The sequence below is a fragment of the Grammomys surdaster genome, unplaced genomic scaffold, assembly GCF_004785775.1.
Source record: "Grammomys surdaster isolate TR1022 unplaced genomic scaffold, NIH_TR_1.0 124726, whole genome shotgun sequence".
Taxonomy (NCBI): Eukaryota; Metazoa; Chordata; class Mammalia; order Rodentia; family Muridae; genus Grammomys; species Grammomys surdaster.
In genome coordinates, this window is record NW_021619686.1 from 5,541 (window position 1) to 13,439 (window position 7,899).

A 7,899-nucleotide genomic window follows, 5' to 3' on the forward strand; every position below is an offset into this window, starting at 1 on the left:
TTGTAGATCACAGCACGACAGACTCAAAGCTTGACTCTGAAGATCATCCTAGCACTCCAGAACTGTCTAGTCCTGGGGACTGAAGGCTGGGAGAACATGCTGTAGGGTTTCTTTCTTTTTTTTCTTTTGTTTTGTTTTGTTTTGTTTTTCGAGACAGGGTTTCTCTGTGTAGCCCTGGCTGTCCTGGAACTCACTCTGTAGACCAGGCTGGCCTGGAACTCAGAAATCCGCCTGCCTCTGCCTCCCAAGTGCTGGGATTAAAGGCGTGTGCCACCACTGCCTGGAAAAGATTTATTTATTTATTTTATTTATGAATATACTGTAGTTGTCTTCAGACACACCAGAAGAGGGCATCCAATCTCATTATGAATGGTTGTGAGCCACCATGTGGTTGCTGGGATTTGAACTCAGGACCTCTGGAAGAGCAGTCAGTGCTCTTAACCACTGAGCCATCTCTCCAGCCCCTGTAGGGTTTCTAAGGAAGGATGCGACTTTAATTTTTTTCAAATCCTATTTTTAATGATGGTTCTTAAACGCTTTAACCTTTCCTGTAACCCTGCCCCCCAGAAGTAGTGGAAAAGAAAGGACACGGGGGAAGTGGACTGTTTAGAAAGAATCTTTGGAGCAACTCCTATCTGTGTTGTCTGGAAATTGCCAGTTCAGTTCATAGGTTAGCAGGCAGGGGCAGCTCGATCCATTCATAAACACCTCACAGATACACCAGCAGTCCAGTTAGGTAGAGTTGGGATACATGAATCAGCAGAGGTGGCACTACCTAGCAGAGACATCCAGGCCTCAGCCTTGGCTCAAGTGAGCAGGAAAGACCAACAGGAACACCAGAAGTTCTTGGCTGTGCCTCTCACAGGGAACCGAAGAACAGTGAAGACCCATAAGCTGTTTCACAGCTAGCTATACCAGCAAGCCAAGCTCTCTCTCCATCACTCCATGGAGTCCTATTTATACCCGCCAATCGTCACGTGTCCTCCACGTGCCTTGCCTCAGCATGGGCCTTGCTGCAGCACGTGCATCCAGTCAGCCCGAGTTTGAGGAGTCCCGACAGTGCAGCTCAACTACACAATGTAAGGTGGACCAATACATCCATTCTGTTAGCAAAGAATCCTTCACCATGTGTCCTTTCACATGCTTGCCTTAGCAGAACATCCTCTCTCCTGTGTCTGCTTCAGCAAAACATTCCTTCACAAGTCTGCCTGAGCCTTTCACATCTGTGTCCGCTTTCATGTGTTTGCCCCAGCAAAACACCATCCAACCACCTTTCCAAAGAATCCTGATGTTTCCATTTCAGAAGGAGCCTGTGACTTTTTATGCAGGAGAGTGATGTGCTTTCTCTGACTCAGCCTGGAAGTTCTCAAATGATGATGCATAGGGTACAAGTGATGTGGGTGTAACTCTGAAGTGAAGGACATTAATTAAGACTTATATTAGTATCAGGGGGTATAGCTCAGGGGTAGAGCATTTGACTGCAGATCAAGAGGTCCCTGGTTCAAATCCAGGTGCCCCCTACTCATATCTAGTTTTTCTTTTTCTACATAGATATCTGAATTTTAATTTCTAGTCCTTTAGTAGACAATAAAGTTAAAATATATTTTTTAGAAACAGCAACTATTAAGGCTTTATTACGGTGGTTTTGCAACACAAAATAAGTTATTATTAATCAAAGAGTCTATAAAAGATCCCTTTCTCAGGCCTCAGCTCAAACAACTATTACACCCTGGGTGGAGCTAAGACCTCATAAAAGCTTCCCTGTGGTTTCTAGAACCATCTGAGGTGTGAACCAGCCTTCCAGAGCTTCCTGGAAACCTCCTCAGCCCTGGCTGCCTCTGCTCAGCTCTCTCCACACAGCTCTGTCTGTTTGGACCTTCACGCGTATCTACAAGCATTTCTGTGTGACATGTCAATGTTTTAAAGGCCGAAAACTGGACCACATCGCACCTTCAGAGACAGAACATCCCTTTTTTGTGCTTCTTACTTTCTTAATTTCTTTTTCTTGTCTGACCAAGAATTCTCCCCAGGAGGAGATAGAATTGGTCTTCTGATCACAGCCACTAAGATCTGTGGCTCAGTAAGATAGCTCTCTGAAGTCTAGGACAGGGAGGGGGGATGTCGTGGAGGGGCAGGGGTTGTAGAGAGTGAACTAGCAACTTGGTAAGGGTAAGTCATGTTATATGATGTGTTTAGTTAAGTGGAACAGACAAGGGTAACACTATGTGTTATTCATACTTTGGGGAAAAAACTGTACAAAATATAAACTGTCTCAAAACTGAAACCATGTTACTGTTTATGTTTTGAAGAACAAATGGCTTTGTGGTAGAAACTCTCAGAACCCTTTGTGGACACAGACTGGAGAATATGATTCAGAAGTTCAATTTATGGATTTTACCATCCCTCACATGAGTCATCTTTTCTGGTCTTTAAAAATAAGTGTCCAGTGTGATGATGCCCATGGCCCGTATTACCACTGAAGGCTGTGGGGATATTTATTGTCTGTGCTGCCACCTGAATCCATGCCAATGTTCATGGTCCCTGCTGCAGCCGGAGGGTGTGTGGAAGTCAGTGATCCATGCTACCACTGACTGTAAAGGGTAAAGAAGCTTCTTTTGCAGTGGTAGTGCTGACTGCAGACTCATAGCTGAGAATGAGAGACACAGAAGGCTTCTGTGAAACCTTGCTTCCCCATCCCCCGATACCCTCCCCCCAAAATAGGAAGCCATTGAAGACAACTTTTTAAACTGGCCACTAGGAGTTTGGCCATGCTCCAGTAAGTATATGGGTAACACAAACTGGACTTTGTGTTTTTTTTTCTTTTTCTTCTTCTTTTGTTTTGGGGGTGATCACAAGGATGGGGGGAGGACCTGGGACGACTGGGAAATGAATGTGATTAGGGTGCATGTGAAATTTCCAAATAATCAATGAAAATATTATGTTAGTAAAGATAAGTGCCTAGAACATAGTCCACGATTCACTGGATTTGTATAAAAATCAGGAGTTTGCATCTTATATGGTCAAAATGATTTCTTGCAATAAAGCCATTTTGCGATGCAAGAATATTTTGGTTTCTGTATTGAATGGCAGATAAATGACCATGTATGACAGAGCCTTGTCATATCTAGTCCCTTGGAGACTTTGTCTATAACAGGGAGATAATTGGTTTATTGAAGGGATTCAGATTTTCACTATGATCTGGAGAGGGGTACAGTGGGGACTCTGACCTTAATAAAAATAGATCACTCTTTTACCTTTAGGGTATAATCTTCTTCTAACACCCATACCAACATTCAGTGACTTCGAGTAGCAGGTAACATGGACTGCAAACTTAGAACAACATACAATGCAAAATGTCATGGCTGTGTTAAACACCAGTGATACCCCAACTAGTAACTTCAACCATGCCTGGAGGATATAGGATGCTCAGCTTTAGATACAGATACAGACCAGGTGTGCAGAAGAGCTGACTGCAGAGAAGCCCTGGAAACTGTGGGCATGGCTGAAAAGTGACCGTGTGTAGAGGCATATTGTTTTGGGGGTGGTCGCTTGCTATGAGAACTTGGCTCTGTGCTTTAACACTCCGAACTGAAGTTCTCTCCTCCTGATGCTGAAAAGATGCTGGTTGGCCTCCTTCCTGCTTACTGAGAATCACTTTTCTGGACCGATGATCATAAATTTCTGGTTCCAATTCTTATGTTCTCTAGCTATGCATATGTTTGCCCACAGACTTTTAGCAAAGTTTTCTTTTTCATCCTGGGTTCTAAATGCTGGGTCTTCTTTTAGGGAGGGATGAAGGGCCGAGTGAGTGAGTTTGTCTCAACCCCATCCACCATATTTCCACTCCAAATGATGTGCCCGCAGTCTACCTGCAGTCCTATTCAGTCATGTCTTACTTTTCTTGGGTAGACAAATCTCTCATGCGACTTTCCATTCTTATATTGTTCCAAAACTGTGACGCTTGTCCGAATTTTAAGAATCACCAGTGGTGACTCTCTGTGAAGAAGTGACAACTTACAGCCCCACAATCGAGTAGATAACAACCTCCCCCTCTACCCAGCCGGGCTCCCCTGACTCACACTACATGTGCATATCCAATATGCAAAGTCAACAGCCTCACTTAGAATTCTTCAGTCCTATGACGCACATTAGAGAAATTCAAGTTATATATATTATTTAAACTTGAAGGTACATGTCCTAACTAGTTGAAATAATCAAGAAACTCATTGCCCCCCAAAATAAAACATTCGCTGTTTGCCTGAATGTCTCTTGCAAATCATGATTCATTGTTGGGTTGACCTCTTTCCCACAATAATAATCGATGCATAAGACCCCTTTGGAAGATAGTTCTCACTGTGCCTCATGCAATCTGTTGGGCCAGAAGAGTCCACATGGAAGAGAGTCCTGGCCTCACTTCAGTGTATCCTGAGACCTGGGCTGGGCTCTGGGTGTTATAAAGCCTGTTTTCATGCTGCTTCCTGTTCTCACAGAAAGGCTGACCTGACAGGTCATAAACTCTCCAGTAAAGCTTCTCCCTTTGAAATCCAGAACCAGAAGATGAGAAAAGCGGAGAGTAAAAATCAGAGAACAAATTGTACATGAACGTGCAGCAGTGAGAAGGAGGCTGAGAGCTGTGTATGGCGCGGGTGGTGTAAGAGAAGATATTAGAGGGGAGACAGAGTGGAACCTGAGGAGGAGGCTGAAGGACTCTGGGTAGGAAAGGTTTCTACCCATTTAGAGATAGATCTGTGAGGAAGGGCAGGTGGAGGCCTGTGTAGATATGGCCAGTCATGGCCCACTAGCACACAAGACTTGAGAAGTCACACTCTGTAGTGGGCTATTGGGTGAGCCAACATGGGTGACACAGGAGTCACTGGGAAAACCAGCACAGACCAGGGAGAAAACCCTTGTCTGTACATAAGGCTTCTCCTGTTTTGAGGCAGCTACCTGGTGGTTCTTCCTGGTATGGTGACATCCTGACAACACCATCAAGCTGCAGAGCCAACAACCCCTCTGTGGACTGGATCCTCAGATAACTTCTGTCTGCAAATGGAGAATAAGAAGGAGGAAGAGAGACAAAGCAGGTTCATCTACTTCCCTAGAACACTGTGCAGAGAGGCCACTTCGGTGTAAATGTGGACTCTGGTTGTGACGTGGTCACTAATCAAGGGTGTTGTATTTGGAAGTGAGTTTAATGACAGTGACTTTTTTATATCTACAATATGGAAGGTCACAGATTAAATCAACATCGTCAGTCTGTGTGTGTGAATTTTCATTACACTTGATATCAACACACACCATCCCTCACTCCCTTTCCCTAAGATTCTACATTCTTGTTCAGATTTTTCTATATTATTTTTTCTACATTTTCTACATTATTTTCTACATTATTTCTCAGTAAAGCTTTTGCTTTTGCCTGGACCTGCCATGCCCTTTACCTCCAGGGGGATCTGTTTAGCAGCTAGCTTTCTGAGTTGTGCTGTTGTATGTGAATCTAAAGGATATTCAGCTATAGACTTCCATAATATAATTTTTAGTATGTTATATGTATAGGCATTTTACATGAATAAATGTCTGTACCATGTGTGTCCCTGATGTGTGGCAAGATCAGAAAAGAGACTCAAGTCCCCTTGGACTGGAGTTACAGATGGTTGTGTGCTTCTGGGTGCTGGGACTTGAACCTGAGTTCTCTGCAGTAACAACAAATGCTCTTAACCACTGGATTTAATGTGCCTGCCTCAACTGGGAACTAGGGCAGGAGGCTGCTGTTTATGAGAATGTGGCAGTCAGGTGTGCAGAGGCAGCTCAGGGCTGGGTCTCACAGGAGGAAGCAGACAATGACAGAGCACTGCCAAGTGCATGTCAGATGGCAAGTCAGGGAGTGGCCATGCAGGTTTAGAATTATGTATTATATGTAATGTATTACACATACATAAACAGGTGGGGGCATAGCTCAGGGGCAGAGCATTTGACTGCAGATCAAGAGGTCCCCGGTTCAAATCCGGGTGCCCCCTTCTCTTTTTTTACTCGTTGAACACCATGTTTCTGAGATCCTGTCTCAAAAGTCCAATATAAACCAAGTTTTTTTAAAAAAAAAAAAGACAAAGAGCAAACCAAAATGAGCTCACATTACACAGAGCAGCCATGTCCTTTTCTTTGTGGAGTGGTCTCACCGAGACATCTTTCCTGGACACTGCCCTGGGACCATTCTATTTTTTATGGGTGTATCATATTCCATCCTATGAATGTGCACCTGATCTCTGATGCACATGCCAACAGCTCCAGTTCTTTGTTGACTAAAATCATGATGGAATGATGCTCTAGATCTGAGTACGCCTACGTGAGCACTTCTGAAGGAAAATGGGACCATTGTTCCAAGGAACTAAAAAAAAAAGAGAAAAAAAAAGAAAGAAATAAAAAACAAACAGACAAAAAACCCAGAGCTTCACTAAGTTGTCTAGCTCCTCAACCTCAACCCCATCCTCAGCCTTTGGACTGCTGTGATCTCCATTATACACGCCTAACTCTTATTTTTAACACAAGCAATATGGTTGATATTAACAGTTAAAATATAAACACTACACTGTTAAAAGCTGGAATCTCCATAATTCCACCCACATGCATTTTGTGTTTTTGCCTATACACTTGACAGATTATCAGGAACCTCAGTCTTTTATTAAATATATGTTAAGCTAAGGGCTCTGAAGCTCTGTTCCATGCAAGGGAAGATACTGTCACCTAGTGACAAGCTCCCATCCCAGGGCTGGTACAAAGTCAGTCCCTCACTGCCATTGCCGAAGACAATTCTCTAACTGGCTTAAGGGAATCCTCAGGTGTATACCCCAGCAGGCGAGAGGGCTGTCATCTGTCATGTATGGCAAGTGCTGACGAGTAGAGGGAGGTGGAATTCAGAGAAGGCTTGCAGCACCATCCAACTTGCAGGACTGCTTTGTTTATAGTATTCCATTCCGGTAAAGCCTATTAATTATATTACCTCTCAGGCAAGGGGGTATAGCTCAGGGGTAGAGCATTTGACTGCAGATCAAGAGGTCCCTGGTTCAAATCCAGGTGCCCCCTTCAGGTATCTCTTTTGCCTCCCTAACTTAGCGCTATCCTCACTAGAAATGTTTTCAGTCATTTTTAACCTCCCTTTGTCAGCTGGAGCTTCCGCCCTCTGCCACACTGAGAAGCGGCGGCTCACACCTCCGCCTGGGTCTTCGTCTCTGTGTGGTCATACCTGGAGCTTCATGACACTTGCTCCTGCTTTTGATATCAAGAAACTTCCACGTCCTCTAAAACCTGTGAGTTCTATCTGTCTCAGTCAAGCAGGAGAGAGAAGGCCAGTAATTAAGTAGAGAGGATCACACCACAAAGGCAGAGTATAAAGATATGAAGAAAACTGTATGTAAGTAATTCTTTGGAGTGAGAGACCCAAGCACGGTCAAATGAGAATACTGAGTGTCCAAGCAAAGGTTCAGCTTCCTGGAGAAGTATTTGTTTACTTTTGATTAATGCTTTGGGTTAGTGTAGAAAGCACGTGGTTTCTCCTCAGTGTGGTGTCTTCACACATGTGTGTCATTACACTTCGTCCTCATTTGTTCCCTTCCCCACGTCCATCCCTCTTCCTGCTCAGCTCCCTTCATCCCCAGATTACTGCCAAGCCCTTCTTTCTTCTCATATGTGTTCCATGACTCCATTTACCCTATACATGAGTGTACACACACACACACACACACACACACACACACACACCCCACCACCTGCGACTGAAAGTACAACAAAGACTTTCTGAATCTACAACCCTGCATAAAGCCCACTGAATCCTTACACAGGAAATTCTTCTGGGTGGATGCCTGTCCAGCATCTACCTGCTCAACAGTGGACAGACACCACCTCATT

The 7,899-nt window shown here is 44.1% G+C and overlaps 3 non-coding genes across 3 annotated transcripts; all 3 read left to right on the top strand.

Moving 5' to 3' along the window:
• Positions 1-1,448: 1,448 nt before the first annotated feature.
• On the top strand, positions 1,449-1,520 carry Trnac-gca. Its single transcript has one exon. It is a non-coding gene; the product is annotated as a tRNA-Cys (tRNA).
• Positions 1,521-5,942: 4,422 nt separating this feature from the next.
• On the top strand, positions 5,943-6,014 carry Trnac-gca. Its single transcript has one exon. It is a non-coding gene; the product is annotated as a tRNA-Cys (tRNA).
• Positions 6,015-7,005: 991 nt separating this feature from the next.
• On the top strand, positions 7,006-7,077 carry Trnac-gca. Its single transcript has one exon. It is a non-coding gene; the product is annotated as a tRNA-Cys (tRNA).
• The last annotated feature ends 822 nt before the right edge of the window (positions 7,078-7,899 follow it).